At 45.6% G+C, this 15,075-nt stretch overlaps 1 pseudogene; it reads left to right on the plus strand.

The window, feature by feature from the left end:
• Nucleotides 1-10,920: 10,920 nt before the first annotated feature.
• LOC123375505 lies at nucleotides 10,921-11,855 on the plus strand (annotated as a pseudogene).
• The last annotated feature ends 3,220 nt before the right edge of the window (nucleotides 11,856-15,075 follow it).

A 15,075-nucleotide genomic window follows, 5' to 3' on the forward strand; every position in this document is an offset into this window, starting at 1 on the left:
TCGGACCCTGGCATACCAAGACCCCAAAGATGATCTTAGATTGAGATTCCTACTGAAGGACACACTGAGGGGAAAGGAAAACCAGTAGCTAAACACATGTTAAGGTTTAGGAAGGAGTTGGAAGACACAACGGGTATTGAACAAACCAAACTATCCAAACACAAGGCGTTAGATATAAAAAATATTTGGAAATGCCTACTTGTGATAAAAGATTTGGTGTTGTTAAATCTCAAAATTCAAATGGTAAATCTTCTGACAAAAAAATTAGTACTGATGGTAAACATATGAAAAGTTGAATCATTATTTTGGAGGAAAGCTTTTGGCCATACTAGGAGTTCACAGGCTCCAAGCTTGTCAGAGGAGGGAAATGATAATAAACCTGGTCTGCTGTCTGGAGGGGGAAACTGAGGCCCAACACCTTATGGCATTGATGAATATCTGTATTGAGTTATCACCAGTCAAAAAAGCACAATGGTTAACAATGCTTCACAGAAAGCACACTAGCTGACTTTTGAGATCACAGGCTCATGTACAAAGTGTTGAAAGGCACATGAAAGTTTGCAAGAACACCTGTGGATAACACAATAATCAGGGGTGGCTCTATGTATTTTGCTGCCCCAAGCACGACAGGCAGGCGGCTTTTGGCAGCATGCCTGTGGTAGGTCCTCCAGTCCCGCGCCTTCGGTGTACCCGCCACCAAATTACTGCCAAAGCTGCGGGACCGGCAGACCTCCCTCATGCATGCCGCCGAAGGCAGCCTGACTGCCGCCCCCACAGGGACTGGCAGGCCACCCCCCCGCCCCTCCACGGCTTGCCGCCCCAGGCACGCGCTTGGTGTGCTGGTGCCTGGAGCCGCCCCGACTATGTTTGCAAAACTTGGGAGTTGTAGGGTCAAAAAGTGAGGAGCATTGAACATACTGCTTCTGAATCAGTCAGTGACTAATAGCCCTACAGTAAACTAAGGGGGGAGGTGTGATTCTCTGTTCCCCAAAGCAACATCCTGCCTTCACCATATTTACCATGGTGATATGATTATGATGTGATTTTTACAAAGTATATAAAATATGTCATGTAAGATGTCAATGGAAAATTATGATTTGCTGACTATGATTACCTTAATTGTATGCATATATCATTTTTGTTCCTAAAGTTCTGAAAGGATGCAAGGGCATGTGACCAGCTCCTGTGACGCTGGACTCCATCTTGCGGCTGTTCTTTTCCAGTAACTGTCCTGGGGGCTTTTGCTTGGGATAATGAAGCTCCCTCTACCTGGCAGAAACTATAAAATGTGGAAGCGACATCCTCACTTGGCCTCACTCCCCAAACAATTCAACACGAAATACGTTAGAACTTGGGACTGAACTGGGGCTGTGGTCCCAGGCTGAAGGGATTTCCAGCCTGTGCATGGAAGATTGGTGGATTGTTTGTACCATCAGGGTGACACACTGCTTGATTCAAAGCCTTTCTAGTGTATAGACTTAGATTGTGACTTTGTTTATTTCCCAGATTTCAACTTTGTTCTTTACACTATTACTTACAATCACGTAAACAATCCAATCTTTCTGTAATTAATAAATCTGTTTGATATTTTTTTACTTACTAGATGATGTTGTTTGAAATGTAAAAGGGAAATCTGCTCGGCTGATGTATTGTCCTCTCCACATTGAGGGAGGGGCAGACTGGGAAATAAATGTATACCACTCAGGCTTTTGGCCCGGGCAAAACAGAACAACTCTTGGGTCCTAGGCTGGGGAGCTGAGGGGAACTGGTTGGAGACTCTCCGTTGTTTTTTCATTTGTGTATGGCTGTGTAAGTGCAAGACCTGAGAGGATTGCAGGTTGTCACAGCCTCACACTGTGAGAGGAGGCCTAGACTGGTTTGCCAGAGGGCTTGGTGGTCCCCAGTTCCAGGTTACACCCAGGGAATTCCTTCCCCGCCCCCTCTGCCCCAGTGAACAGGCTCTGCAAGACTGGGAGTCCATTTCCCTGTTGTCATGTGGTCACTTACTGACAGAGAGACCCTGGGTATGGAAGGGAAGTCAGGACACTTGGGTTCTGTCAGTCAGTGTCTGTGTGACCTTGGACAAGTCATGTCTCCCCGTGCCTCAGTTTACTGCTCAGTGAAATGGGGATGGTTCATAGTGACTTTCCTTTGCTAGGTGTTTTGAAGATCTATCAATAAAAAGTGCTGCACAGTATAATGATAGTTACTGATGAGAAGTACTGATCTCTGATCCCTTAGCGAGAGCCCCATGTGTTTGCTGTAATCGCTTGTGTCTCCTCTTAGTCAACTTTCTCCAGATCTCTCTGAATCCTGACAATTTACAGGATATCAGATCCTCTGGAGAGTTAGGCATTATCCCTAGTTTTCTTACTCATCAATTATAATTTTTAAATATATGCACACAAATGTACACAGAAGCCAATTCCTCTCTGACTCAGCACAGAGCCAATGAGTTTTCATCTCCCTTTGGGAAGGTTCCTTAATTACTGTTTACTCCTAAAGCTGGATAATTAGCATAGAAGTGGAGACATGCTTGTCTACAGCCTGTTTACATTCAGATGCTCCCTTGTCCTCTAGAGGCTGAACGAACCCCCTGGGACTGCACAGAGCTATATTAGAAACTGTGCACACGCCTATGTCGGCTCCTGGCATGGGATGTTGCTGATGAAGCTGGGTTGAGAGAGGTGTGGGTCACGGATACCTGAGGGCGATTCCTAGGAAGGACACTTCCATCTCAGAATTCACAGGTACCCATCTCTCGCTGAGGAGCTCACCTGATTGACAAACCCTGTGCAATGTTGATGTGGTAGGATAGAGAGTAAGTCTGTGGTCCTTTCCGCTCTGCACAACTGTGACACATCCCAGGGCCCTTGCCATAAGTGATGAGTTTGCTAAAGAATCACTGGCCAAATGTCACTGATTTCTGTGCACCCCTCCTCATCCTGCCTGATGGCCTCCAGACCCAAGGTGGTGCATTTCAGTGGCACAGTGAATCCTTCAGTATGAAAGATGTTAGTAGATGTGCAATACAATAGACCATAGTTTGCTCAGGCCCCAGTGAGGCAAAATTCCCCTTGGAGCAAGAACTGAGTACAGATGTCAGAAACCAACTGTGTGTTAATGCACAGACACTGTCACCCCCTCCTCTTGCATTTCAGGGCTCTGTCTGTTAATGGGGCAGAGAGACCGGGGGTTTTACCTGACTTTTATCTGCTAGAAAGCTTGGAGGTACTAGGGCTTCTCACTTGAACAATAATGAGATTTTTTAAAAACATGGGTAACACATACTTTCTCCTAACTTCATTCGAAAAGTTGGCTGAACTGTTATGCCTGAAACTTTCAAAAAAACAATTCTGATTGAAGCAGACCCCAGCAAGGGAAATTTCAGTCTAAATACCTAAAATTTGGCAAACGTATAAGCAACTTAAAAAGAGGTCTTCTAATGAAAGGTGTCAGACAGTCTTAACTATAGGTGATGCCACCAGCACCATCTACAAAGCCAATCCTTTTGTGAATCCCATTCTTCTATGCTCTTCACTCCAATAATGCCGGTAGCAAGGAGTGCTACAGGCCAAATAGGAATTATGGTAGCAATTACCTTTTCTCAGTGTTATATGTTCAGACTTTCAGTTTAACTAAATATTCCCTTGTTCATTTATGAGACACATTAAATATAAATGCCTGATCTACTTTCTTTATCAATAGATCCATAGGCTTTAAGGTCAGAAAGGACCATTTGATCATCCAGTCTGACCTGCTGTAAAACACAGGCCCATTAAACTTCACTCAGTTACCTCTGGATTGAGCCAAAAGACATATGTGTGACTAAGGCCGGGTCTACACTAGGATTTTACATCATAGAATGATAGAGCTATAGAGTTATCAGGGAACGCAAAGGACAACTAGTCTATCCCCCTGACAAGATACAGGATTTGTTTTGTCTTAGTCATCTAAGACTGATGGCTATTCACAAGACTTTGGAAAACCTCCACAGAAAGAGCTTCCATGACTCCCTGGGAGTCTGTTCCATTTGCGTCCTGTACTTAAAGTTAGGAAGATTTTCCTGAAATTTAATTTAAATCTGCTGTGCTGGAATTTGAACCCATTGCCTCTTGTCCTGACCCTCTGTGGTAAGAAAGAAAAACTTTCCGCCACCTTTTTATGGCAGCCTTTCAAGTGTTTGAAGACCACTATCCTGTCCCCCAGTAATCTCCTCTTTTCCAAGTAAACATACTGGTTTCTTAGGTTTTCTCACACAGTTTGCATTCCATCCCTTGCATAACATTTGTTACTTGTCTATGGAACCTTTCCACTTTCTCTACATCCTTTCAATACATTGGTGAGCAAAACTGAACACATTACTCCAATTGAGACCTAACCCGCACAGAGTAGAGAAATACTATCACATGCCGTGATTTGCTTCTTGTACTTCTGTTGATATAAGTTAAAATTGCATTTCCATTTTTTGAAACAGCAAAAAAAGAAATCCACACCCCAGAGAGATATAGCTATACGATAGACTCATAGGATCATAGAACTGGAAAGGACCTCAAGAGGTTATCAAGTCCATTCCCTGCACTCATGCAGGGCTCAGCCCCATCTATATCATCCCTGACAGGTGTTTGTCTCGGCTGCTCTTAAAAATCTCCAATGATGGAGATTCCGTAACCTCCCAACGCAATTTATTCCAGTGTTTAACCACCCTGACGGTTAGGAAATTTTTCCTAAAGTCCAACCTAAACTGCCTTTTCTGCAGTTTAAGTACATCGCTCCTTGTCTTCTTTCAGAGGTTAAGGAGAACAGCTTTTCTCCCTCCTTGTAACAATCTTGTAGGTATTTGAGAACAGTTATCATGTCCCCCCTCAGACTTTTCTTTTTCAAGCTATACAAACACATTTCTTTCAGTCTTCCCTCATAGGTCATTTTTTCAAGACCCCTAATCATCCTTTTCTCCAGTTTTTCCAGATCATTTTGAATGTTTATCCGATTCTCAAGAAGACTTGCAATCCCTCCCAACTTGGTATCATTTGAAAACTTAATGTGTACTCTCCATGCCATGATCTAAACCGTTGAATAAGCCATTGAAAAGAACGGGACCCAGAACTGATCCCTGGGGAACCCCACTTGTTATGTCCTTCCAGCATCACTGTGAACTATTGATAACTACTCTCTGGGAGTGATTTTACAACCAGTTATGCACCCACCTTATAGTAGCTCAACCTAAGTTGTATTTCCCTCGTGTCTTAATGAGAAGATCATGAGAGACTGTATCAGAAGTCGTACTAATGTCTACATATAATACATCTACTGCTTGCCCCCATCCACAAGGCTTGTTACCCTGTCAAAGAAAGCAATCTGGTTGTTTTGACATGATTTGTTCTTGACAAATCCATGCTGACTGTCATTTATCACCTTATTGTCTTCTAGATGTTTACAAACTGATTCCTTAATTATTTGTTCCATTATATTACCTGGTACAGAAGTGAAGCTGACTGGTCTGTAATTGCCTGGGTTTCCCTTATTTCCCATTTTATAGATAGGCACTATATGTGTTCTTTTCCAGTCTTCTGGAATCTCCCCTGTCTACCATGACTTTTCAAAGCTAATGGCTCAGATACCTCCTCAGTCAGTTCCTTCAGAGTACTGTAGGATGCATTTTGTCAGGCCCTGGTGACTTGAAGACATCTAACTTGTCCAAGTAACCTTTATCTTGTTCTTTTCCTATTTTAGCATCTGAACCTACCCATTTTCACCGGCATTCTCTATGTTAGGTGTCCAAACACCACTAACTGTCTTGGTGAAAACCAAAACAAAGAAGCCATTAAACACCTCTGCTATTTCCACATTTTTTAATTGTTTTTCCTCTTTGTTTAGTAACAAACCTACCCTGTCCTTAGTCTTCCGCTTGCTTCTAACGAATTTGTAGCATGTTTTCTTGTTACCCTTTATGTCTCCACCTAGTTTGATCTAGTTTTGTGCCTTGGCCTTTCTCATTTTGCCCCTCCAAACATGTGTTATTTGTTTATATTCCTCCTTTGTTATTTGAACTTGTTTTCACTTTTTGTTGGATCATTTTTTGTTTTTTAGATCATTCAAGATCTCCTGGATAAGCCACTGTGGTCCCGTGCCATACTGCCTCTCTTTCCTACATAGTGAGATAGTTTGCTCTTGCTCCATATTACTAATGGGGGAGGGATAGCTCAGTGGTTTGAGCACTGGCCTGCTAAACCCAGGGTTTGTGAGTTCAGCCCTTGAGGGGGCCACTTAGGGATCTGGGGCAAAAAATTGGTCCTGCTAGTGAATGCAGGGGGCTGGACTCAATGACCTTTCAAGGTTCCTTCCAGTTCTAGGAGATTGGTTTATCTCCAATTAAAAAAAAATGTCTGTCTTCTATTGTTTTTCCCCTTAGACTCATGAACTCTATCAATTCACAATCACTTTCCCCCAAGTTGCCTTCCACTTTCAAAGTCTCAACCAGTTCCTCCTTATATGTCAAAATCAGGTTTACAACAGCATCTGTCCTAGTTGCTTTCTCCAGCTTCTGCAACAAAAAATTGTCTCCAATACATTCCAAGAACTTGTTGGATAATCTGTGCCCTGGTGTAGACAGCATGAGATGAATTCTTCCATCGACCTAGCTACCACCTCTCGGTGAGTACCTGTGCTCAGGGAGAACCCCTTTCCATCCCTGTAATTAGTGTCTCTATTGAAGCACTATGGCAGCATGGCTGTAGCATTTTAAGTGTAAACAACCCTTCTGTAGTAAGTGCAGGCCCTGATAAAGGCCTAGTATGAGGCCTGAGGCCTGAACTGAAGTAATGAACAAGACTTTGCTAACAAAAAGCAAAGTTAAGCTGTGAGCCAGAGGCCGGCTTGGTTCACAGAAGCTGGCACGAAAAGGGCTGATGCTGAAATACATATTCACCTAGCATACCAAAAAATAAACATAGTACTAGAACATATTATACTAAAACATTCCATAGATAACAGGAGGACAGGCCGACCCATCCCAATGACAGAGGCAAAAGGGTAAAATGATGAATAGAGTTGTTTTGAACCAACATGTACAAGGTAGAAGGCGGCACCTTAATACGTAGAAGGGTTGTAACTTGCTACGTAGAGAGGTTGTACCTCAATACGTCAGGTGTGATGTGTAACTTGTTTGTATCGGTGTATAAGAATGCATCCCTGGGGAGGTGCCTTTGTCCGGCCGTAGGGGGAGTGGAAAGTCCCGCCACTAAGCCGGGTCCTTGCCAAGAGGCACTTTCTCGTAGTATGCCCTGAGTTAGGCTAAGAAACCTACAGGGAACTGCAATTGTGTCCGAGGTCGCAATAAACCTAGCCCGATGTGGCTTTGCATCTTACTGGACTCTGTGGTCATTGGGGATTCTCGTCGGGTCTGCTGTGTCAGCTTCTGCAGAGCTGGGACAGCACACAGAGGGACTCACACACGCAGCCGAGTGATATCAACAAGGAGACAGCAGAGCACCACACCGGTACCGCTCTGACAACACCTTCAAGCAGATCTTCCAGAAAATCATCCAGTCAGGATCTGCCAACATGGGGAATTGGAGAATCCAACACTTCCCTTCTCAGTGTGTCCCAATGTTCAGGGCCGGCTCTGGCTTTTTTGCCGCCCCAAGCAAACAAACCTGCGGGCCGGCCGGAGCGGCGAAGGGGGCAGGGGGGGAAACAAACCTGCGGGGCAGATGGAGCGCAGGTGCCGGGGGACTCCCAGCCCTGCAGATGTGCCCTGGGCAGCGGGGGGCAGAGAGAGCAGGGGGGCAGTCAGGGCTTCCTTCAGCAGGGCACCCGCCACGCCGCCTGCCAAGAGGGCTCTGCGGTGCTCCGGTGGGCGGGCAGGGAAGGACGCGGTCTGCCCTGCAGAGCTTGCTACAGACCTGGCACCGCTCCCAGCAGGGCGCGCCTCTCCTCTGCGCTGCCGCCCCCTACAGGGCGGCTGGAGCAGCAAAGCAAAAAGAAAAAAACCTGCAGGGGCGGCCGAAGCGACGAAGCAAAAAAAAAAAAGATTGGGCGGAAGCCGCTCCTTGGAATCTGCCGCCCCAAGCACGAGCTTGCTTGGCTGGTGCCTGGAGCCGGCCCTGACAATGTTTAATCGCCCTCAGTGCTAAATATTTGGCCCTAATTTCTAGATGGAATTTGCCTGGCTTCAGCTTCCAGCCCTTTGATCTTGTTCAGCCTTTCTCTGGTAGATTATAGAGCCCATTATTATCCATGGTTTCTTCCCCATGAAAGTCTCCGCTTGATCATCATTTTGATAAGTTAAAGAGATATACACCTTCATGTCTAACACTCTGGCTTTTTCTCTATCCTCCAATCATTTCTGTTGCTCTTTTCTGCCCCGTCTCTAAGTTTTCAACATCTTTTTTTTTCAAATGTGAACCCCAGAACTGGATGCAGTTTGTTCCACCAATCCCATGTGCAGAAGTAAAATCCTTCCCCTGCTCCAACTCACCACTCCCTCTTTATGCATCTGAGCACCACATCATCCCTCTATGCTACAGTGTCCTGCTCTACACTCATGATGAGTTCGTTGTCCACAATGCCCCCTAAATCCTTTTCAGGGTCCTTGAGTTCCATTATGCAGTGCCCTAGCCTGTGGGTCGGGCCTGCATTGCCTGTTCTGGGAGGATCATTTCACATTTGCCTGTATTAAAACATTTTGTTTACATGGGACCCACTTTCCAAATGCTCCAATCTTTGGGTTTAATCTTTGGGTCATCTGCACAGATTTTCTATTTCCTTCCAGATCATTGATGAAAATATTGAATAGCATCCGGCCTAGAACTGATCCCTACAGAACCCCACTACAAACAGCCACATTTACTTAAAAAAGGCCTGTTGACTACAGCTTTCTGAGATCCATCAGTTAACCAGCCTTCAGTCCATGTTTTACATGATATTGCAGAGTGTTAATATTATTAACTCAATATTTTCCCCTACTAAATGAAATGCCTCTGAGAAATCAAGGTGTGCTGCTTCTGCGTTGTTCCCTTGATCAATCAATGCGTACTCTCATAAAAGGATTAAATCAGGTTTATTTGACAAGACCTGTTTTGCAGAAACTCTGTTGGTGACTGGCATTACTTGCATTTCTAGATTTTTTTTAACTAATCCCATACCATCTTTTCCATTGTTTCTTAATCTTGTAAATTCTTTTATAAAAAAAACTTTCTCTTTTTTTTTAATACTTTACATTTAACACAGGAATTGACATAAAACTTTTCTAGGATTTCTCTTGTTGTTAACATACCTAATAACCTCCTTTTTGTGATCCAGAGCCATGCCAAACATGGAGTTTTCCCTGATGTCTTAACGTCCCTGATCAATTTTCATAACTTCCGAACTCTATTTTTAGCTATCTATTTTCCCTTTCTCCAATTTGTTACGTATTATTTTCCCCCTCCCAACTGCTGCCTTCACTTTCCCACTGAACTGGGTTTTACCCAAAGTTGCTCACTTTGTTGACTGTGGAATCATGAGTTTTCCATTATCTAATAAACTGTCATCAAAGAATCACCAATTTTCATTCATATTTTTCTGTCTAAATTTTTCCTCCCAGACAATTTTGTTGACAATTTTCCTCAGCTTTGGGGAATTAGTCCTCTTGGAGCACTAAGTGTCTATCGATAGTATTGGTTGGGAACTGTCCATTTGAACATAAATCAGTTTCGATTTTTATTTTCCTCTCCTATAGCATATGCTCTCATCTTTGTCCCTTGTGTAAACTAAAGAGTCCCCGACTTTTCTATCTGTTTGCATATGGCAGCCTTCTCAAAGCCTGTCTTGGAAATCCCTTTTATATATGCTATATCCTTAATAGAGACTGGGTGACTAAAACTGAGCACATTCCCAAATATGTTATGCTCCATCCCATATCTTAGGGATCTGAACATTCTTTTGTTTTGTCCACTGCTGCGAATGAGCAGGTGTTTCTCTTGAGCTGCTGTCAATGGGGCCCAGGTCTTTTCCCTGAGGTATGTTCTAGTTGGGATGTTTCTCTCAGCACATGTCATCCCAAAAGTTTGGTTTTTTCCACTCTCAGATTTCGAGCAACTGGATGAATGGAGAACTCACTATAGTATGGACTCCCTAGCCTGGCTCTCATTACATAAAGGAACAATGATAGATAACCAGTATCCACACTTGTGTTTCCTGTTGGTCCCTCTTCAGGTTCCCCCACCACAAAGTGTAGGAACTATTAACTCAGGTATCAGAGGGGTAGCCATGTTAGTTTGGATCTATAAAAGCAGCAAAGAATCCTGTGGCACCTTATAGACTAACAGACGTTTTGCAGCATGAGCTTTCGTGGGTGAATACCATCAGCTCAGGATTAAACAAAGACTGTGAATGGCTTGCCAACTTCAGAACCAGTTTCTCCTCCCTTGGTTTTCACACCTCTACTGCTAGAACAGGGCCTCATCCTCCCTGATTGAACTAACCTCGTTATCTCTAGCTTGCTTCTTGCTTGCATATATATACCTGCCCCTGGAAATTTCCACTAGCATCCGAAGAAAGCATGAGCTTTCGTATTCACCCACGAAAGCTCATGCTGCAAAACGTCTGTTAGTCTATAAGGTGCCACAGGATTCTTTATTAACTCAGGGAGCACCATAAAATATGGAATTAGATTGAGTAGGGTCATTGTTCATACTTATTTCTTCTGAATAATAAAAATGTAATTTTTCAGTGTGTGAAGAGCGATCAATCTGCTTCTCCCATGGGAACAGTCTCCACTACTGCATGCAGTCTCTCATATTAATGTTCTCTCCATTCAGGCATTTCTACTGTAACCATCACCCAAGACCCTGGGAACACACAGAAAGTCAGGGAAACATACAGTACATGCAGAAGACACCCTTATGCCTCAGAGTTGGACACCTTCTCTCTTACGCCATGTCAGATTCTAACAGAACCGATTTCACCAACCCCTCCACCTTCATCCTACTTGGCATTCCTGGCCTGGAGGCAGCCTATATCTGGATCTCCATTCCCTTCTGTGCCATGTATGCCATAGCCATGTTGGGGAACTTCACCATCGTGTTCATTGTGAAGAGGGAGCCGAGCCTCCATGAGCCCATGTTCTATTTCCTCAGCATGCTGGCGATCACTGACCTGGTCATGTCCACATCCACCGTACCAAAAATGCTGAGCATCTTCTGGTTCAATTCCAGGGAGATCAGTTTCAGTGCCTGCCTCACCCAGATGTACTTTGTTCACTCCTTCTCAGCGATGGAGTCTGGGATCCTTGTGGCCATGGCTTTTGATCGCTATGTGGCCATCTGCCATCCCCTGAGACATTCTATGATCCTGAAAAACTCTGTTGTGGCCAAGATAGGCCTGGCCGTGGTGCTGCGCAGTGGCATACTCACATTACCCTATCCCTTACTGGCGAGGCGGTGGCCATACTGCAGAACCAACATCATCCCCCACTCCTACTGTAGGCATATGGCTGTGGTGAAGCTGGCTTGCGCTGACATCAGCATCAGTAGTTACTATGGCCTGTTTGATCTTTTCTCTGAGATTGGAATGGACGTGGTTTTTATCACCGTGTCCTATACTCTGATCCTCCGGGCCATCTTCCGCCTCCCCAGGCGGAAACTTTTGGGACCTGCATCTCTCATCTTTGTGCCATCTCAGCTTTGTACATCCCAGATTTCTTCTCCTCTCTAACGCAGCGGTTTGGCCACAATGTGCCCCGGAACTTCCTTGTTCTTATTGTCAATGTTTACCTGCTGGTGCCCCCTGTGCTCCACCCCATCATTTACGGGGCGAGGACCAAACAGATCCGGGGCAGGCTGCTCCAGCTCTTTACTCATAAAGAGACTTAAATGTTTCCTCCTTGTGCTCTGGCTCTCAGATTGAGCTCTGTGCAGAGCTGGTGATGAGGCCACTTCCCTGAATCTCTTACTGGACAGACAGCTGCGACCCAGTCATCTCTAAAACCAATGTGTTCTCACATCTTATGGCAAGTCACTTAAGGACACTGGTTAGTGTTAATATTTTAATATTTATTCTTACTTTGTTACTAACTCTGTGGAGAGAGAGGCACCATCAGGTTCCTGGGATCTATCTCAGCTCTGAGAGGGGGATGGGGTATAGTGGGTTACAGCAGGAGGCAGATACATCTGGAGTCTAAAGAAGACGATCAGAATGGCCATACCGGGTAAAAGCCTCGATCTTTAGTGAGACTAATGAGGAGCTTAGGGATAATGGTAGGATGACAAATGGGAATGAGGATATGGAGGTAGATATTATCACATTCAAGGTAGAAGCCAAACTCAAACAGCTTAATGGGACTAAATTGGGGGGCCCAGATAATCTTCATCCAAAAATATTAAAGGAACTGGCACATGAAATTGCAAGCCCATTAGCAAGACTGTCTTCTGAGAGTGCCCAGTGCCAGGTGCTTCAGAGGGAATGAACAGAACATGGCAATCAGCATCTGATGCATCTCAGCAGAAGCCCTGAATCCAGACTGCTTAGCTTCAGCTAGCAGGAGTTCAAGTCTCCAGCCCAGTAGGAGCTGCCGGGGAAGGGAAGACCCCCAGGTGGAATGGGAGAAGAAGCCCTGAGCTCAGGCTGCCCTGAGACCGAGCTGCAGGGGGAGAGAAGCCCTACTCACCTTTGTATCTTCCATACTGCTCCCACCCAGGGTTTTTCTCATTTCCCCTGTTCTTGGACGAATCTCAGGGGGTCATTTTTTTTGTCTCCCCTCCCTGACCGTTTAGGGGCTGCTCTTCTCCCTTCAGCTCTCTTTCCCTTTCTGGAGATAGAGACAGGCTGTGCATCACCATCAGTACAGACGAAGCACCGTGGGCTACAGGGTTGTAACGGGGCCCCAGTCTGAGGATTATTATAGGTCCACAACAACATCCCGCACTGTGCTGCGGGATGAGCTTCACCATTTTATGGTGGACACTTGCAATTTCAAGGGTAAGGTGAAGCTCCCGCTCCAGCATTGGGGAGACTTCCAGCAATTCTTCGGGGCCACATGTGCTGTTTCAGAGGAGGGATAGCTCAGTCGTTTGAGCATTGGTCTGCTAAATCTAGAGTTGTGAGTTCAATCCTTGCGGGGGCCACTTAGGAATCTGGGGCAAAATCAGTACTTGGTCTTGCTAGTGAAGGCAGGGGGCTGGACTTAGGCCTGGTCTACACTAGGACTTTAATTCGAATTTAGCAGCCTTAATTCGAACTAACCGCTCAACCGTCCACACCAGGAAGCCATTTAATTCGAACTAGAGGGCTCTTTAGTTCGAATTTGGTACTCCACCCCGACAGGTGGAGTAACGCTAAATTCGACATGGCTAGCTCGAATTAGGCTAGGTGTGGATGCAAATCGAACTTAGTAGCTCCGGGAGCTATCCCACAGTGCACCACTCTGTTGACGCTCTGGACAGCAGTCCGAGCTTGGATTCTCTGACCAGCCACACAGGAAATGACCCGGGAAAATTTGAATTCATTTTCCTGTCTGGGCACTTTGAATCTGACGTCCTGGCTGGACATCAGGGCGAGCTCCGCAGCACCTGCAACGATGCAGAGCTCTCCAGCAGAGGAGTCCGGCCAATCCAAGAATAGAAAGAGGTCCCCAGCATGGACAGACCGGGAAGTCCTGGATCTGATCAGTGTGTGGGGCGAGGAGTCTGTGCTGTAGGAGCTGCGCTCCAACAAACGGAATGCAAAGACCTATGAGAAGGTCTCCAAAGCAATGATAGAGAAAGGATACAGCCGGGATGCAATGCAGTGCCGCGTGAAAATCAAGGACCTGAGACAAGGCTACCAAAAAGTCAGAGCGGCAAACGGACGCTCCGGAGCCCGGCCCCAGACATTCCGCTTCTACGAGGCACTGCATGCCATTCTAGGTGGGTCTGCCACCACTGCCCCACCAGTGACCGTGGACTCAGTGGATGGCATAGTGAACCTGGACAGTTCCTCCTCGATGTTCGCCGATGGTGAAGATGAGGAAGGGTCTGTGGAGGACGGCGCAGGCGACAGCGAACACAAAACCGCTTTCCCTGACAGCCAGGATCTCTTCATCACCCTCACAGAGATCCCCTACCAACCCTCCCCGGCCGTTAACCCGGACTCTGAATCAGGGGAAGGATCAGGCGGTAAGTGCTATAAACATGTAAACATTTATTTTTTATAAAACAGGTCTAAAAAAATAGAAATACTATATATAAAATTTTCAATGAAAAACTATATGAAAAGTAGGTCCACACATATAGGGATTGAACAATAATCCTCCAGGGACAATTCAAGAAAGGTCTCATTTAGGTCCTCGAAAAGCCTCCGCAGGAGGTTCCTGGGGAGAGATGCCTTGTTGGGTGCTCCGTGGAAGCACACTCTTCTGTGCCAGGACATCCTTATGTAGATGGGAATCATCGTCTCCAGAAGCATGGCCGCATATGGTCCTGGTCTCTGCAGGGCTTCCCTTAGCATCCGCTCTTTGTGACGCCGAGGGACCCGCATCAGGGTGATCTCGTTCATGAAATGCTGCATCTAATTAGGGCAATTAGTGTATTGTTACTGTTGTGAATGGTTGACTTTTACTTTGCATAACAATGACCCTCGCTTAACAGCCACGTGTTGTAGGCCACATAGGAAAAGCATACATTGATCTTTCCCGTGCACTGGCGGGAGTGGCTGGAAAAGGGTCAGAGTATATAATTTCCAGATTGCCTTTAGCGGGAGGGCACAGCTATCCATTAACTGATAAGCAGAATGTACTGTAAGGCTTACCAGGACTGTCTGCTAGACGGATTCAGCTGTCTCTCCCCACTTGTCCGCTCTCCTGTGCAATGCTGCAGCCAATGAGAGCGTATTCCGAAATCTCGAACTTGGCCTGAGATCTCGTGAGACTTGTTACCCTGTATGGTCTTGTTCATAGAAACTGACTAGACTGTGTTCACTGTTCGCAAACATGTATCTGTTCAAGGAAATCAGTTACTTTTCCCATCACACAGCTTCGGCTCTTTCCCGGACTGCCCCGGCATCCCCCTCGCAGAGGCTGGCGCAGATTAGGCGGCGAAAGAAAAAGACTAGGGACGA

Source organism: Mauremys mutica, chromosome 1 (genome assembly GCF_020497125.1).
Source record: "Mauremys mutica isolate MM-2020 ecotype Southern chromosome 1, ASM2049712v1, whole genome shotgun sequence".
Classification (NCBI taxonomy): domain Eukaryota; kingdom Metazoa; phylum Chordata; order Testudines; family Geoemydidae; genus Mauremys; species Mauremys mutica.